Below are 19,220 nucleotides of genomic sequence, written 5' to 3'. Positions count from 1 at the left end.
GTTACTTGCTCTAAATGGTATCTCACCATCTTAACTCAGGCTGCCTGCCTTTGGCCAGCAGACCCGGGCCGTGCTGTTCCTATTAATATCAGAAATAGTTTCCACGGCAATCACTTCTCCTTTCCTTCAGGAGAAAGGGAGGAAAGGAAATGCTCCCTGAGTCAGACTCATCTATTTTTCATTTGCACCGTGGGCTGTCCAAGCCTGCCAGCCCAGCCGAGGCTGTAATGAGGAATCCAATAACGAGCTGATACAAACGTCAGCTGGGGCCTGCGGCCACGCGGTGGGGTTCAGTAATAGCTACGACTGTACTGACCGGCCTCCGCCTTATTCTATTCTTGCTGAACATCCTCTTGCTGGGTCCTGCGCACAGTAAAGACAGGGCTGCACAAAACGGTTCATTTCTCTAGTCGTTCACTCAATATCCAGGGCAGGTTGCCATGATTACGCAGACCCTCAGCTTTTCTGTGCAAGTGGTTGGGGGGAACAGGGGAGGTAGCAGGCAGATGACGCTCGTTCATCAGTTCCATACATTCATATAATGGAAGCCAAGAAAAGCTGACACTATTGAAAATATTTATCCTTTAGGTTCAGACTGCTCACTTGTTTATTTTCATTTTTATTTTTTAAAGATTTTATTTATTTATTTGACACAGAGAGAGAGCACAAGCAGCGGGGAGTGGCAGGCAGAGACAGAGAGCCTGACTCGGGGCTCAATCCCAGGACCCTGGGATCATGACCTGAGCTGAAGGCAGATGCTTAACCGCTGAGCCATCTAGGTGCCCCTGCTCTTTTGTTTCTTTAAAACAAAAGAGCACCCTCTCTTTTGGGTAGAGCAGAGGAGAGATCTGATGAAGTACTTTGGAAGAGACATAGCTTAGCTAAGTGTATTGCCAGTTTTTGAAACATCCCATTTTTCTGATGCCTCAACATCCCCACACACACAGTCTGTGAGCATCTGTCCAGGCAGCCAGATGCATCACCCATGTGATAAGGCTGGTCCCCGCTGTGGTTCCTCTTGCTCTCCCCTGACTGTCACACTGTGACTGAGTGACACTCAAACTCACCAGAAAAATCTCCTCCCAACTTTGGTTGACTACCCCACCCTGACCGCCAAAAAGGCACTTGCCCGTGGGGTGCACTCTCAGCTCACCACCTGCTTGGTTCAGTCCAAGCATCCCTGGATGCTCTTTCCAAGTGGGCCTCCCTCCTCCAGGCCCAGTGAGTGTAACAGATCCTTTCATTTCCTATGCCTCTCCGTAATCTCTGGGGCTGTGTTGGCACCATCCTTAAAGACCCCACAAGGGAGACTTATTCCTCTTTCACACTACGCTAAGCCACCCAGTGGTTCTGGAAAGGAAGCTAACTCCTTTGGTGACGGTGAAGATCGAGATACAGGTCACAGGAATGGATCCTCATTCTCCGGTTTGAAAAATGCGATCTGAATGTTAGGGTTTGGAAAATACAATCTAAATTTTAGGATCTTCAAATAAAATTGGAAGGACACAAGCTTCAATCCACATTGCAGAGTACTGGAGACTTCATCAGAAAATTGCTCCTGGACACATTTAACATGTAAGCTTAAACATGTAAGCTTCATGACAATCAAAGAACCAGGTGCACCGCTATCTTTGGCGCAAGTTGTAAAGCAAAATAGCTGTGTGTTCTGCTTGGCAAACAAATGGATATTTGTAGCCCTTTCAAGTGACAGAATTCAAGCTGTTTATAAACAACAACAACAACAATAACAAAAAGATACAGAAAATTGCCTTCTAGACAGAAATATAGAATTAGCAACATTTATGGATATCACAATTAATCCAATTCTTTACATGAAAAACAAAAAGCAAGCCTCGCCTTCTAAGGTCAAGATTGGGAGGTCTCTTCTGGCATGTTTCTCGCTAACCAGAACTCAGCCCTGCTCCTGTGGGTGGGGTCCGTGCTGTAGAGAGACGCCCCCCGGGGTTTTTTAAAATTCTTCAGTTAAGCTTCACAGGAAGGAGAGTGTCTGTTCACATCCTGCTCCATTCTATTGCAAGGAGTCCTTGGAAATAGCTCCCCCTTTCCCCTTCACCTTGCTCTACCTGTCCCCCTAATCTGACTTCTGAGCACACAGCTAGGCTGCATTTGCCAGTCTTCTCAGAGGCCGAGTGTGGCCACAGGACTAATCCAGAAGCCCAGTGGTGGAGTGTATGTGGGGAGGGGGAGGCAGCAGTGACTGGAAGGAGAGGCACAGGCCTGGCTGGGGTGGACTGGAGAGCAACTGGGAAGGGAAGAATGGAGAGTTGAGTAGAAACAAATTAGACACGTCTTTCACAGCCAGAGACGTGGGGCAGGAGCCAGAGAGCAAGATGGGGTCAGGAAAGGACTGCTCTTTCTTTAAGATGAGGGATATTACAGCATGTTTTAGGTGGCTAAGAATAAGCCAGTCAAGAGGGGAAAATCAGTAACGCTGGAGAGAGGAGATAAGTGGAGGTGTGAAGTCCGTGTCCGTGACCGGGAGAGAGGAGCCAGGGACAACATACCTTAGGAGGGACCAGCTTTAAATAGGAGCAGAGATAACATGGCCACTCTAACAGATGGGGGTCTCTGGGGACAAGGGCAGGTGGCAGGACAGTGAGAAAGTCCTTTTTCTGTTGTTTGAGTTTCCCAGTAAAATAAGAAGCAAAAGCAAGGTTTGTGGCTCAGAGGGTGATCCTTAGAAAAGGTAGAAACAACCCGTTTCCTCTAGACCCTGCAACAAGCAGCCTCAGGCTGGACCAGTGGGGGCTCCAAAGCTCACTGGGAAGCCCAGCTCCCAGCCCAAGAACTGCTGAGCTACGTCTTTTTCTTCCCTTCTCCCTGTCTCTCTCTTTTTTCAAAAATTATTTATTTACACATTGTCACTGCAGGGTCCTATTTATGTTGTGAGTTGCGACTTAGTTTCAGCAAAACAAAATAATGCATAACATTAAATTAACGTTGTTAATTTATTAGTTTTGTTGTTTATTGTCTTGGCTTTACAGCTGTGTAAGCACCATAAACCTAAGGTACTTTTCGACCTTAAGGCTTCTCACCATGCATACACACACCGGCAGTTAACTATGCGAGGTGATGGATGTTAATTCTTTTGATCATGGTAATTATTTCACCATATATAATCAAATCATGTTGTACACTTTAAATACATACAATTTTATTTGTCAATTATTCTTCAATAAAGCTGTTAAAAAAAAAATACCAAGACCAGCTCTTCTTCTTCTTCTTTTTTTTTAAGACTTCATTTATTGGTCAGAGACAGAAAGAGAGAGACGGGGGGAGAGAAAACATGAACAGGGAGAGGGGCAGGGGAAGAAGCAGGCTCCCCACTGAGCAAAGAGGCCAATGAGATGCTGGAGTCCATCCCAGGACCCAACAATCATGACCTGAGCTGAAGGCAGACACTTAACGACTGAGCCACCCAGGGGCCTGTTAAATATTTTTAAAAGGCTCACAGTATAATGTTTACAGAAAACCATTCCAAAAATGGAATTGGTTCTGTGGCTTAGATAATAGTTCTGTATAAATGTTCATTTTCCTGGTTTTGATAATTGCACTGTACTTATGTAAGAAAGCATCCCTGTTTTTTAGGAAATACACACTGCACTCAAGCATTTATGGGTAATGGAGCATCACGTCTATACTTACTCTCAAACAACTAAGAGAAAATAATAATATACACAGAATGATGAAGCAAATGTGGCAAAATATTTACTATGGGAGAATCTGGATAAAGGGTGTCATTCTTACTTGATCTTAGCCAAAAGGCCAAGAAGCGATAGAGGGTGTCATTCTTTTTTTTTTTTTTTTTAAGATTTTACTTACTTATTTGACAGAGATCACAAGTAGGCAGAGAGGCAGGCAGAGAGAGAAAAGGAAGCAGGCTCCCCACTGAGCAGAGAGCCTGATGTGGGGCTCTATCCCAGGACCCTAGGATCATGACTTGATCTGAAGGCCGAGGCTTTAACCCACTGAGCCAACCAGGTGCCCTGAGAGTGTCATTCTTTAGAAAAGCAAGTAACTCAGTAAAAAGAGGTCCAATGATATGGACAGGCCATTTACAGACAGAAGAATAAATAAAGATGTTTAATAAAATTCTATAGTGTGATGCTCAACCTTATTAATAAGCAAGCAAAATCCAAATGAGTTGTTGTTTTTCACCCATGTTGCCCAGGATGTAGGAAAACAGGCACTTTTGGTCACTTTTGGCACAGCCTGTGGAAATGTTTTCAGTAGTTATCTAACAAATTTGGAGATGTGCATGCCCTTGGATGCAGCAATTCTGCTTCTAGAGCCCTATTCTATAGAGGGGGTAAAGGCAGCATGCACAATTATACAGAGTGTGATCTTTCTTTGGTTAACAATAAAAAGCTACACATAAATCGCAAAAATGGGAACAATGATTAATGATTACCTCCAGGTTTTAAAAAGGAGACTGTGGGGCTCCTGGGTCATGATCCTGGAGGGCCTCAGGTCATGATCCTGGAGCCCCAGGTCATGATCCTGGAGCCCCAGGATCGAGTCCTGCATCAGGCTCCCTGCTTAGCAGGGAGTCTGCTTCTCCCTCTTCTCATGCTCTCTCTTTCCCATTCTCTCTCTCAAATAAATAAATAAAATCTTTTTAAAAAATTAAAAAAAAAGGAGACTGTGTTCTTCTCAGTGCTGCTTCTTAAAAATATATGAAATAGTCCACAATAGCCAAACTCTGGAAAGAGCCCTGATGTCCACCGACAGATGAATGGATAAAGAAGATGTGGTATATATATACAATGGATTGTGCAGTCATCAAAAAATGAAATCCTGCCACATGTAATGATGTGGATGGAACTAGAGGGTATTATGCTAAGTGAAAAAAATCAATCAGAGAAAGACAATTATCATATGATCTCCCTGATATGCGTTATTTAAGAAACAAGGCAGAAGGTCATAGAGGAAGAGAGGAAAAAAAATGAAACAAGATGAAATCAGAGAGCAAGATAAGCCATAAGAGACTCTTAATCTTAGGAAACAAACTGAGGGTTGCTGGAGGGGATACGGGTCGGGGGATGGGGTAACTGGGTGATGGACACTGGGGAGGACACGTGATGCAGTGTGCAATGGGTTTATTTAAGACTGATGAATCGCAGACCTGTACCTCTGAAGCCAATAATACATTATATGTTAATTAACTGAATTTAAATTTTAAAAATTGTATCAAAAATATACAAAATATTCACATAGGCAGGAAACATACAAAAGTGACTAGAGCAAGCCTCTATGTGCTCGCCAAGCAGAGTCACCTAATGGGAAGTTATAAGACAGTAAGTCATGAGATATATTTGAGCACCATCCCAGCTTCTTTCCACCCTTTTCCTTCCAGAGGTTCCTCTTCCTAAGCTTGCTTCTTTAAGCTTTTCTATATTTACAACGAAAACCTACTATCCTTTGCATTGATGCAAAACAGGCAGATTGCCTGCGCATTGCTCAGTATGTCTGGGAGCCTCTGATAATTCCCTCCACTACTTGTTCCTGGAGAAACTGCTATTGTCAGGTCCCTCCAGTTGCATGCCACAGGACTGGCTCATTGGAGGGCTGGAATAAAATGCCATTTGGGAGCCAGTAGCTTTCACATCTGAACGCGAAGGTCATTCTTAAATGGCACAAAAGCTGGAACAATGCCAGCTTCAGCACGACTTAGCCGGGAGGCACTGTACTCAATACCTTTCCTTCTAGTCCAACTGCTTTGTTACTGTTAAGGAATTTAACGTCCAGACCAAACATGTGACTTAGTCAAGACCAGACTCCAGGTCTGCTATGGGGAACAAAAAGGGAGGGGCTCCATGAGCGAGATGGCCCTGGATCCCTTTGTGTCCCCTGTTGGAAAATGAGAACCAGAAGGAGCGCAGACCATGGCTTAGAGCAGGTGTTCCCAGGATGTGCCACTGAAAAAAAGGTTCTCTTTTTAGATTTCCCATAACTTAAGCCTGGTCAGCGTGCCCTTTGGTTAACAAAACAGACGGGGCTTTTCCTTTGTACTGGATCACTGGTCTTATTCGGGTTGAGATTTATTCATCCAAACTCAAAAGTCTTGGCAGCCAAACCCTGCCTCTCAGATGTCAGCTCTCTGGCCCTATAATATGACAAGGAATTACACAACTGGCCTCATTGCTGAGACTTAGGGACACACACACACACACACACACACAGCACCACAGCTCTGGGTTTTCACTTTTATATCTCTCAAGAAGCTAAACAATGGAAGCTGTAAATATCAATGCACCTGAGCCTACATCATAGGCTTTTAAAGGAAATTTTGCCTGGCCAATAGCCCATGTGGTAGCCAGCCTCCATGATGGCCCCCAGGGATCCCCTTCTCTGATGTTCACGCTCCTGTGTAGTCTCCTTCCAGGCTGTAGCAGGGTTGGAGAACAGGCAGAAGTGATGTCTGTCACTTCGAAGATTAGGTTATGAAAAGCACTGTGGCTTCTGCTTTGAACCCCCTCCCCCTCCAACTCTCTCTCTCCTGACTTGGGCAGAAGTCAACCGCCATGTGCTGGGGACGCTCAGCAGCACAGGACACTCAGAAGCACAACCTGTGGAAAGGCCCATGTGGAGAGCTAAAAACTCCAGCCAAGAGTCACATGAGTGAAACTTCTGGGAAGGAGATTCTCTGGCTCCAGGCGAGGCTTTAGCTTGACTGCAGCCTCATGAGAGACAGTGAACTAGAACCCTCCAGCTGAGCCACCCCCAGACCTCTGTCCCCAGAAACCATGAGATAATAAATGTTTGCTGTTTTAAGCCACTGAGTTTTGGGGTAATTTGTTACTACTCCCAATAGATAACTAATCTTCCTACCCCTCAATAGCCAGTCTGTTATGAAATAACTCTAGTTTCACTAAACTATGTTTTAGAGGTTAAAAAATGGCAGTTACAGACTTTCTTTCTTTCTTTTTTTTTTTTGTAAAGATTTATTTACTTTACAGACAGAGATCACAAATAGGTAGAGAGGCAGGCAGAGAGTTGCGGGGGAGGAACAGGCTCCCTGCTGAGCAGAGAGCCGATGTGGGGCTTGATCCCAGGACCCCGGGATCATGACCCGAGCTAAAGGCAGAGGCCCAACCTACTGAGCCACCCAGGCACCCCTCTTTCTTTCTTTCTTTTTTTTTTTTTTTAAAGATTTTCTTTCTTTCTTATTTGTCGGGGTGGGGACACAAGCAGGGGAGCGGCAGGCAGAGGGAGAAATTGGCTCCCCACTGAACAAGGAGCCTGATGCAGGGCTCGATCCTAGGCCCCTGGGATCATGACCTGAGCCAAAGGCAGACGCTTAACTGACTGAGCCACCCAGGTGTCCTGGTCACAGACTTTTGCACAATTTTTAAAGCCCCTTATTTGATACATATAACTGATGGATCCAAATTTCTAAAAATTTTCTCAGTCGACTGAACTCAAATAGTAAAAGATTTTTCAAAGGACTACAAATTGCTGCCATAATATCCAATATCCAGGCAATTGTGTATTTCAGAGAAGGACTGGAAAGCTCTTTATTTTACGAGGCTTTGGGGGAGCTGCCTTCCCAGCAAGCCCTCCCTGAGCACCTGCTGAAAACCTCCATGTGGCTTTCAGCCCACTCCGGATCTAGGACAACATGCGGGCTCTTAGGTACGCCTGGCTGCCTTTTTCATCCCCGGTCTCTTTCTCTAGAACACTGTAAATCAAAGGCTCCAGCTAAAGCTTATCCATCAAACCTGGAGATGAAAAGAAGACGAGACCAAAAGAGACATAAATAAAACCCTCCCCTGTGAGACAGTATGGCAGCTGGCTAAGCGATCACTGAATGTCAGATTCAAGTGACATTTTCCCTTCTTGATTTTATGAACTTAGTCTGGTCTTTCACACTCCTCTTTTTTAAGCCTACCCATGACAAACAAGTACAAGTTTGCCTAGTAAAAATACCACTTACTGTGGGAGAATGTCTTCTAATCTGAACATTTCAGAGGCTGATTTCTTGGATTTTCTATTGCTAGAAGGTAAATTTCAAGATTAAAGAGATGGTATCTAGGGACGCCTGGGTGGCTCAGTTGGTTAAGCAGCTGCCTTCGGCTCAGGTCATGATCCCAGCGTCCTGGGATCGAGTCCCACATTGGGCTCCTTGCTCGGCGGGGAGCCTGCTTCTCCCTCTGCCTCTGCCTGCCACTCTGTCTGCCTGTGCTTGCTCTCTCCACCTCTCTCTCTCTGATAAATAAATAAAATCTTAAAAAAAAAAAAAAAAAAGAGATGGTATCTAGCTCACACTTTATTCCTAGGAGCTAGCTCTGTGCCTGGCACACAGCAGGTACTCACTGAATATTTGAATTTTCTTTTCCATCTCTGAAGGCCTATCAATCAATCAACCAACCAATCAATGAAAGGGTATCTGTAAGTGGCTATGGGTATAGCACAGAGCCAAGAGCTGTGAGGACCATGAAATTTAACACAACAGATACACACCTGAAGCACTTAAAAAAGATTATTAAGCCATCCTGGTGAATCCACTGAATCCAGTTTTCTTTGTACAGAAACAAAGGTATGACTTTCTTAGCAAGTTATGTGATGTTTTAAATATTCTATGTAGTTGTTCCTACGGCACCAGAAAGTGATAAGCCTTCATTGAGTACTTATTTTGCTGAGGACAGAGCAGTTACATAGGTGAGCACTACAGTTCATAAGCCAAGTCTGGGATTGGAAATAATGTAGAAGGGTAAGAGTGGAAGGGGTTTTGTTTCCTTCTAATAGTCTGTATGTTCAGTATCTCCTCCAATCAGTATGTATTAGTTTAAATAAAGCCGGATGAAATAAATGTACTCTTAAAGGAGTGGAATCAGGTGGAAGTGGGAAAAAGATTGGGTAAGTTGACGACGAGTCAGGGAAAGGGGAACTCTGAGGAAGAGCACAAACTTTGGAGTCTGCAGATCTGGGTTCGGATCTCGACATCACTAGAGTATCAGTTGTGTCTCTGGGCAGATAAGTTTGCCTTTCTGAGCCCATACTTCCTACTCTGCAAAAGAGGGATAATAGTGCCTCTCGAGGTAGAAAACGAAGATTAAATGAGACAGTATTCATGGAAAGCTCTGAGCATGGTGGTAATGGTGGATGGAGTCATGGTGGCTATTATCCCTACACCAACACGAGTGACAGGGAGTGATATCTGATGCAATTTGGGGGGTCCCCTGTGTCTCTTTTGATACACAGCTAAAGAGCTCTCCCCTCCCCCCGTCTTCTATCACCGTCCTGTTTCACCCTTTCTACTCTTCTCTTTTTTCCACTGTTTTTGTCTCCACCCATAAGATCGGCTGCTGTGCTTGGGTCTGCAGCTGGGATCTAGTTTGGCGAAGCAGGGTCAGGTCACGCGACCCGGGATCCTGCTGTCCTAGCATCTCAGTAGGTGATTTCAAGCCTCTTACTCCCTCTTGACAACTCTGTGTCATCTAACCTATAAAATGGTGACAGGACCCCTGACTTTACTTACGACAGAAAAATATTAGGAGAAAAAAATCTAAGTAAAGAGAACAGAGTAACTGGTGCCAGACCTGCCCTTCTGCTGTGAACAACTAGAAAGCGGGACAAAACAACAGCTTCCAGATACTGAACAGAGGAAGTTTAGGAGAGAGGGGGGAAGCAAGTAAGATGGGCCTCGGACTGCCCCCACTTTCTGCCTGGAGGCACCCTCTAGACCACAGGACAAGGAGGGAGAAGCCAAGCAGGGCACAGAGATTGGAATTTGAGGTGCCTGAAATTTACGAAGCCAAGTCCTGCAGAGGAGGGAGGAGTTGCATAGAGAGAAAACTCCAGAAACCAGCACAGAGTTTATTCTTTTGAATCTTTCACCAAGTACTAATCTGTGCACATTTAAGGTGAAAGTCCATAAAGCCAGGCAAAGCCAGGAGATCTGGGAGCTGGGCACCTCTCAGAAGTCACACGGGGTTGGGAGACACGCAGGTCCTGACAGTGGGAATGGAGAGTCCTTGTTGAACAGCTGGGGTATTCAGGAGAGACCCAGAAAGGTCACACCTTGGTAGGAACCTCAACTAGCTGCCCTAAAATCTCCCTAACAAGCTTAGAAGCACGCCTTGAAAGGATCAAGTCCTCCAACAAGTAATCTATCTACCAGTGACACCATTATTTTTACATAAAAACAAATTTCTAAGTACAGGAAGTACAGGAAGACATGGATACCATCAAGTGGGATAATACTAAGAAGGGATTTTCAGTGGTTACAGGAGGCTTTAAAAGGGTCCTCCCAGAGCGGGTACTGGCAAACTTTTTCTGTAAAGGGCCAGAAAACTGTACAGAATCAGGCCTTGAGTCAGATTTGGTCCATAGGCCTTAGTCTGCCAACCTCCACCAACCTCCACCAACCTCTGTGTTACGGAGATATCACTGGTCTCTCCACATCATACTCTACGAAGTGAGAATCTGCACTTTCACCAGACCCCTCCGTGACTGATACCTACATTTTCTTTTGAAAAGCACTGCCCTAAGGCAGTGGTTCTTAAAGCTTGGCTACATATCAGGATCACCTAAGGAGCTTTGAAGAAATTCTGATCCCCTCCTGTACCCATTAAATCAGAGCTTCTAGAGGTGGAACCCAAGCATCAATAGCATTAAAGCCCCTCCAGGGGATACCAATGTGCAGTGAAGGCTGAGCATCAAGAAGAGGCTCACTTGGTATAGTCACACCACTGTCAAGTTCATATGCCAGCAGAGAAGGCAGCCCAACGCCCCACCAGGCCCACTTGCTCTCAGAAACGAATGGATTCCAGAATCACAGAAAACCCAAGGAGCGTGAGTGATGAAAAAGAATGTTAGAGCTAATTCTTCTTCTTTTTTTTTTTTTGAAGTATAGTTGATATACAACGCTACTTGAGTTTCAGGTGTACAACGTAGTGATTCCAGAACTCTCCACCCTATGCTATGCTCACAAGTGTACCTCCCATCTGTCATCACACAACTCATTAGAGCTAGTTCTTTTTCTTTTCTTTTCTTTTTTTTTTTTAAGATTTTATTTATTTATTTGTTAGACAGACAGAGAGAGAAAGAGCACAAGCAGGGGGAGAGAAAAAGGGAGAAGCAGGCTTCCTGCGGAGCAGAGATCCATCGGGGGACTTGATCCCAGGACCCTGAGATCATGACCCAGGCAGAAGGCTTAACCAACTGAGCCACTTAGGCTTCCCCCTAGGAGCTAGTTCTTGATGTCTGTTTCTAGTCCTCTGGTGGTATGTGCCATTAAGAAAAGGAATCTGGGAAGCGCAGACTGTATTTAAAAAGATGTTATCAATTTCAGCCTCAAAAGTTAAACATTTAGTTATAAGTAGACAACTCATTAATCTTTTTTTAATGTTAAGGAATTCATTCCATAGGGCTGAGCTCAGAAGCATTTTAAATTTAGGAACATTTAACACAAAATATACAGATATTCCTAAATAAACCATTGAGTGCCCAGTACTATTCATCAAGATTTTTGGGTCCCATACAATTTCACAGATGAGATTTGCTTTTTCCAGTGTTTATAAATATTTAGCACCTTTAAAGATGCTTTCTGGATCAATAGTCAGGATACCACGAAAGAGAGGCAGTAATAGGTGTTTTGAGAAAAGCTGGCTCATTTCTTGATATAAAGTCCAAAATAACCACTTAACTCATTTCTTTTTGTTTCTCTTTGCCTTTACCATTTGAGGAAATGGTAAAGATATATGATTCCTTCTTCCACTGCTCTTTTATAATATTTGCATTTTCTCCCACCCCTAGAAAAGTACAGAAGCTCTTTATCACATGATTAATTTTACAAGCAAAAGAAAAATCTATTCATTTACTCCATTAATACTAAAATTTTTCCAGGTTCTATGCACATGTCACCTCTGAGAGGCTTTTCCTGGCCGTGGTGTTTAAATCACACCCCCAAATCTTGTACTGCATTCCCTTTTCCCATAGCACCAGCTGATATATTATTTAATTTTTTTGTTTTGTTGTCTCTGTATCCCCTCAGCCATGACCGCAGTCACTGGAATAAAAGCTTGAAGGCAAGATCTTCACCTATTTCATCCACTGTGTCTCCCCAGTATCAAGCACAGGGTTTGGCATGTAGTAGATGCTCAATAATCATTTCTTGAATGGATGAAAAACAACATCCACTACATGTTAAAGAATCCAGGCATCAGGAGTTCAGGTAAACCACCCAACAGAGTATGGAGAAAACTGGAAAGAACCCAGTATGTTGTTGAGGTGTGATGCCCCGTGAGAGTGATGCACAGGGCAACCTTTTCTCCCAACAACGTTAACGATTTACTCTGAAAGGCAGAGAGACAGGCAATGTCACTGAGCTGGAAGCTTATAATCTACTAAAAATATCATCCACAAACTTTACAAAAATCTCCCCACCAAAGGAAATGTAATCCACAGAGAAGAATAGCCTTGCTGTCTTATGAGAGGCTACCCATTCCCTTGCTCAATGATACCAGAATTTTTAGAAATGGAAGGAAGGGCTCTGAAGTTTCAGGCGGATAATCTCTAAGCAGTAGTTACTAATCACCCTACTACTAGTTTCCTGTTGCCTCCTTAGCCCCAGGGCCATGGAAGGAGTGCTTTATGCCCTATGTCCATCAAAGTGTCCCAGGCACTCTAGACTCATGGTAGGCCATGATGAAGTTCTCACCAGTCCATGGCCAACGGAGAAAACAAGCAACCACAGAAGGTTGCTCTTTACTTTGGGATTAGGTCTGCCTTCCATTTTGTGTATTAAAATAGCCTTTCTTTTACGGAATAAGGGTAGATCTGTGAAGTTCATGGTATAGGCCGTTTTTTAGGTCTTCCCTTGGCAAAATATGAAGTGGGGCCCATCTACGTTGTCCTCAAGAAAGAAGCAGGAGAGGAGGGTGAAGGGGAGAGTATTGGAGAGGGAGAAGGAGGAAGAGAAAGGGAATCGAAGCTGTATCCCAACATCGACAAATGTCCCCAGGGTGAGGGGGATAAGGTTACCCCTGTTTGAGAAACACCAGTGCAGAGTAAATACTTGAGTTGTCTACACAAACAAGGTAGGATGGATGCAGTTGTTAGGAGACTGTGGTAGTTAGAAGAAAACCGGTCTGGGGCTGCAGCTGGAGATGCGGAGGGCCAGCCGCACTGAGTCACTCTTTTTTCTTCAAGATTTTATTTCTTTATTTGACAGACAGAGATCACAAGTAGGCGAGAGACAGGCAGAGAGAGAGGAGGAAGCAGGCTCCCTGCTGAGCAGAGAGCTGGATGCAGGGCTCAATGCCAGAACCCTGGGATCATGACCTGAGCCAAAGGCAGAGGCTTTAACCCACTGAGCCATCCAGGTGTTCCCACACTGAGTCACTCTTGGTAGAAGAATGGCACTCCACCCAGGAGCAGGCTGAGGTGTGAAACTAGGGACCCACCTCATGCAAGACAAACAGTTTTTCCTACCTGACTGCTGCTAATCGGCACGTAAGGTGTCTATAAAAAGAAAGAGGGATTTAACTGCAAATTCCAAGCAAATTAATTTAAATCTAAGGATCTGCTTAAGGAGAGCCGTGTCTGTTCATGCCACGAAGATGAACTCTAAACTCGCATTCGTTCCCCTGGATTAGTATTCATTAAGTCCACAGAAACGGGTCGTCTGTTCTTGTGCAGACACGAACACTCAGACCCCTTCTATTAGGCATGCGTCTGGTTCTTTAATGATTTTTTTTAAAAGCTGTCATGGTGATCCTTTAGGAACACGGTTTTAGAAAGAAAAACCCACCCCCAACATTTCTCACCTCCTGTAGGAGAAATTATTCTGTTTTAGTTCCACCTCTGGAAGTACGTTCTCATGATACATGTGCCACAGCTCTCTATTGGCCGCTATGGTAACTTGTTAAAAAATGACACCCCCTCAATTCCCATGGTGCATTAATTTGGTGTTCTAAAACAAATATTTTATAATGAAATAATTCTTAACAAATAATAAGATTAACCTCACTAAACTGGCTTCTATAACACTTCCACTATCAGTAAATGTGATTCTTATATGGTTTTAAGAACTTCTGTGACTACTGAAGGCTTCATTATAAATGTGTTCTGCTAGGGGTACCTGGGGGGCTCAGTCCATTAAAATATTAAAATAGCATTGACTGTTAGGCAGCAAACCCTTACAGAGGCAGCTCAAACCTGAGAAGTGAGAGCGGCCACGCCACACTCCTTCCTGGGACCTCCACTCAGCAGCTCCACTTCAAGCGACCATATCTTTGAACTGTGTCTGTGAGTCTCTATGTTTTTGCTTTTTTAAAAAAATCTCAATTTATTCTGTGCATCTGCTAACAAGGTGTGTCCTAAGGTGTCAGAAAAGCTTAAAAGAGATTATTTTTGGAGTCTGGAAATGCTCAAAAATTTTTCCATATAAATTAACGGTATTGCTTCTTCATTTTATGCCATTTTATGAAAGCTTTCATAGGAATGCTCTACTTACAGACAGCACAGGAAGCTTGTATTTAAAATGCAGCAACATAGTTCTTAAGATATGATTTGACTAATGAGAACAGGCATTCACTGAAGGTACTGGGTAAGACAGATATGAGAAAATCTACTACAAGATTATTTGTGAGAGTAAAATAGTGGGAACAGCCTCAACATCCATCAAAGACATCACGTGAAATAAATTATGGTCCAACCACACAACAGAATACTACGTAGCCACTAAAAAATGAGCTCTGCATTTGTATTTCTGAAGAATAGATATGTATGCTATGTCTGTAATATATATGTATATATGTACATGTATGTATGGCTATACAGATATTTATGTTATAATTGTACAGAACATTTCTGGAAAGATACACAAAAGGTATTTACAATTACCTCTAGGGAGAAGCACTGAGGAGACACTGGACTTGTCCATTTCATTTTGTGCCTTGTATACTATTTATTTTCTGGCGTTTTCTTTTAAAAGGATGAATATTGGGTGCCTGAGTGGCTCAGCTGGTTAAGCATCTGCCTTCGGCTCAGGTCATGATCCCAGGGGCCGGGGATCTAGCCCCATGTCAGGCTCCTTGTTCAGCAAGAAGCCTGCTTCTCCCTCTCCCACTTCCCCTGCTTGTGTTCTCTCTCTCTGTCAAATAAATACATAAAATCTTTAAAAAAAAAAATAAATAAAAGGATGACTATTGCCTTCATCACAAGTATCATAACTATCACATGTATACCAAAGTGGGGACCTCCCTCCAAAGACCAGTAGCAGCAAGTATTCAACAAGAAGAAAGATATGCCTTGGATTTATTCTCTTTATTCCCTAATGGCTCCCAGGGAGCATGAGTTCTGAAGCCTGACAAAGAAAGGCTGTATCCTCAAAAAGGAAGTCAAAGGGGTGCCTCTTTTCCAGCAATGTTAAAATACTTCTAGGGCATTTGATTTGCCAAATTGGGAACATTCCACAGAAATAGGACTCTAACTTATGAAACGGCTTTGAATAATGCAGTGTTTATATATATATATATATATATATATATATATATATATATATATATATATATGGATGATATTATTTTCAGAAATATTTTCGGAAGGTAGGAGTTTCTGTTATATTTTGGGATTTTAATCTTTTTTTAAACCAATGATATCACTGTGCCAGTTTGAATTACAAGCGTGATTCAAATGTGGCCAGGAGCTGCCCTCGGCCCCACAGAGGAGACGGACAGAAGGCAAAGGCTGGCTGACGAGAGGCACGGCTCTGTGGGCTCTAGCTGGAAGCGGGGGGCACGGCCCTGGCACACAGCTGCCAGCCCACTGATTCCTCAGCCAATGTGCCCATGAACAAAATGAGAACTCAAGGCAGAAGATGACAGGTCATGGTTCCAAGACTGCTCACTTACTCTCAGACACCAAAAGCAAGTCTTGCGATAGAAAGAAATAATGTGTGGCAACCATCACCGTCACCACTCCACACCCTCCCTCACCCCAGGTCCCTCAGTTCACAGCCCCTGGACACACCAAGTCACAAACATGGGGTGTAATAAGGAATGCTGGGGCCTTGCCTGAGCAGCAGGTCAGGGGCAGACCAGATGGCTAGGAAAACCGACTCTCCCATCTTTCTGCTGTGGCATGGAGATGCTGACTCTTCCTGCCCGTGGCCGGAAGCAGATGCCAGGAACCTCAGCAGTCCCTGGGACAACGTCACCGGCCTCTGTGCCCCTTCTGTCAGGATTTTTGGGTTTTTTTCATCCTAAACCTAATTCCTTCAGCATTTGGGAAGCTGCTTTTCAAAACTGCATGCCCAACTGGGAAAAGTGGAAACGGACACTGGCATTTATCCCAGAGACTCTGCTTCCTGACACTAATACAGGAATGATCAGCGCTTCTTAACCATCACAAGGGATGGGACATAGGAATGGAAGATAAAGAGACAGGCAAGTGTTCTCATGTTCAATGGGGAGGAAGAAGATACAATCTGTAAGTGCGTTCATTATGGACCATTGAGCCTGATGCCTGAAGAGTTTAATGTGTGGGGTAGAACTCTCATCTGTGACACCTTTGTGTGCCCAGTTCCATTGGGTAGGTATTCTTATCCCCATAAAACAGATGAAAAAACTGAGGGTCAGGGAAGATCTTTAACACACCTAAGGACAAAAAGTATTAAAGCCCTTTAAACCCTAAAGGCTGCATTTTCTCCAAATTGGAACAGACAGAGAAACATGGTCACCAGGCCCAGCCATGAGTTCTAAGAGGTTAGGCCCACCCCACCTCTTTCCGCTCACAGATTTAGCAGAGACTCCCAGTACTTACATTCCTGTTTTGTTGTCCATCCCAAATAATCTACCTTTTCCTCTTTTTTAAGGAACTGAATGGCTGTTAATTAGACTTCTTGTGGTGATCATTTTGTAATACACACATATGCTGAATTATGACATTGTATATCTGAGACTATTAAAGCATTATATGTCAATCATATTTCAATTTTTATTTTTTTTAAAGATTATTTATTTATTTATTTGACAGAGAGATCACTAGAAGGCAGAGAGGCAGGCAGAGAGAGAAGAAGGGAAGCAGGCTCCCTGCCGAGCAGACAGCCCGATGTAGGGCTCGATCCCAGGAACCTGGAATCATGACCTGAGCTGAAGGCAGAGGCTTTAACCCACTGAGCCACCCAGGCGCCCCACATATCTCAATTTTTAAAAAGACATTATGTAGGGGTGCCTGGGTGGCTTAGTCGGTTAAGCGTCTGGCTTCAGCTCAGGTCATGATCCTGGAGTCCTGGGATCTAACCCCAGGTGAGGTTTCCTGCTCCACAGGGTGTCTGCTTCTCCCTCTTCCTCTGACTCTCCCCCTGCTTGTGCTCTGTCTCTTTCTCTCTGTCAAGTAAATAAATAGAATCTTAAAAAAAAAAAAAAAAGATACTACATAAAAAAGAAAGTGATACAATGTACTGCTGTAGAAAAGCCTAATTTCTATTTATCCTAAAGATACAAACTTAGTGATCCGAAGGGGCACGTGCACCCCAATGTGTATAGCAGCAATGTCCACAATAGCAGAACTATGGAAAGAATCTAGATGTCCATCAGCAGATGAATAGATAAAGAAGATGTGGTATATATACAATGGAATACTATGCAGCCATCAAAAGAAAGAAAATCTTGCCATTTGTGACGACGTGGATGGAACTAGAGGGTATCATGTTTAGCAAAATAAGTCAATCGAAGAAGGACAACTACCATATGATCTCCCTGATATGAGGAAGTGGAGATGCAACGTGGGGGGCTGGGGGGTAGGGAAAGAATAAATGAAACAAGATGGGGTTGGGAGGGAGACAAACCATAAGAGACTCTTAATCTCACAAAACAAACTGAGGGTTGCTGGGGGGAGGGGGGTTGGTGGGGTGGGGTTATGGACATTGGGGAGGGTATGTGCTATGGTGGGTGCTGTGAAGTGTGTAAACTTGGCGATTCACAGACCTGTACCCCTGGGCCTAATAATACATTATATGTTTATTAAAAAATGCAAAAATTATTGAAAATAAAAAGAAAAGAAAAGCCTAATTTCTTTTTTTTTTTTTTAAGATTTTATTTATTTGACAGAGAGATCACAAGCAGGCAGAGAGGCAGACAGAGAGAGAGGGAGAAGCAAGCTCCCCGCTGAGCAGAGAGCCCGATGTGGGGCTCGATCCCAGGACCCTGAGATCACGACCTGAGCCGAAGGCAGTGGCCCAACCCACTGAGCCACCCAGGCGCCCCAAGAAAAGCCTAATTTCTTAAAGAATCCCAAAAGGGGATTTGGGACACTGATTGAGAAAGAAGAGTAAAGAGGGGGAAATAGCATCCTATCACTGCAGCTTCATGACCCTTAGACCAAAATGCAGGCATTAAGGTGCAAGCTTGCTACGATGGGACAATGCTATCTCCTTAGAGGGAAAAAGGGCATTCGGGGTTCATGCTGTTAAGATGTTGTCTTTCAGCTGACGGAGCCTCACCTGGGTCCTGCCACCCGGACTTCACTCAGATACCCTGCCCAGGCTTTATCCCTGCCCCCAGCACACAGCCCTCTTCCCTTGCAAACAAACTGCCAAGGAGTCTCTGAGTATGTACAATCTCTTGGGCTGTTTGTTGTTCTCCCCCTGCCTCTGAACACCTCATTTTCCAAAAGTCAACAGGAAACACCTCATGCAAAACTGAATAAAATCCTGCTTCTTCACACAAATTCCTACTGGGTGCCCCAGCCTGTGTCTCGAAACCAGGCACAGACTGTCAAGTGGACTGGGACACGTGACTGGGTGACAGGGATGGCTGATGGATGGACACCTTCACCACAATAACATCTGCCCCGAAATTCCTGGGATACACATTATGTGAGGCCCTGACTGACATGTTCTTTTCTTTTTTTAATATTTTATTTATTTATTTTCCGATGTGGAGCTCAATCCCACGACCCCGAGATCATGATCTGAGCTGAACCCGAGTCAGGCACCCAACAGACAGAGTCACCCAGGCGCCTCAAGCCGTGCTTGCGATATCCTTGTGCAGCCACAGATCAGCTCTAAGATAGAGAAAGATTACAGACCCTGACCAAACAAAATTAGCCTGCAGGAACTGTTAAAGTCACATAGAAAACACAAAGGAAACCGTAAAAGCTAGTTATTTTTTTCTTGTTCTATGCTAATGTTTCACATTAATTTTATTTAAAAAAAACTTTTTTTAAAGATTTTATTTATTTATTTGACA

The 19,220-nt window shown here is 43.9% G+C and overlaps 1 protein-coding gene across 10 annotated transcripts in view; it reads right to left on the bottom strand.

Moving 5' to 3' along the window:
• SHLD1 (shieldin complex subunit 1) overlaps positions 1 to 19,220 on the bottom strand; it is a 120,666-nt gene that overhangs the window by 36,109 nt on the left and 65,337 nt on the right. The gene's annotated exons all lie outside the window — the stretch shown is intronic.

The sequence above is a fragment of the Mustela lutreola genome, chromosome 9 (assembly GCF_030435805.1).
Source record: "Mustela lutreola isolate mMusLut2 chromosome 9, mMusLut2.pri, whole genome shotgun sequence".
Classification (NCBI taxonomy): Eukaryota; Metazoa; Chordata; class Mammalia; order Carnivora; family Mustelidae; genus Mustela; species Mustela lutreola.
This window is presented reverse-complemented; position numbering and strand designations above follow the sequence as displayed.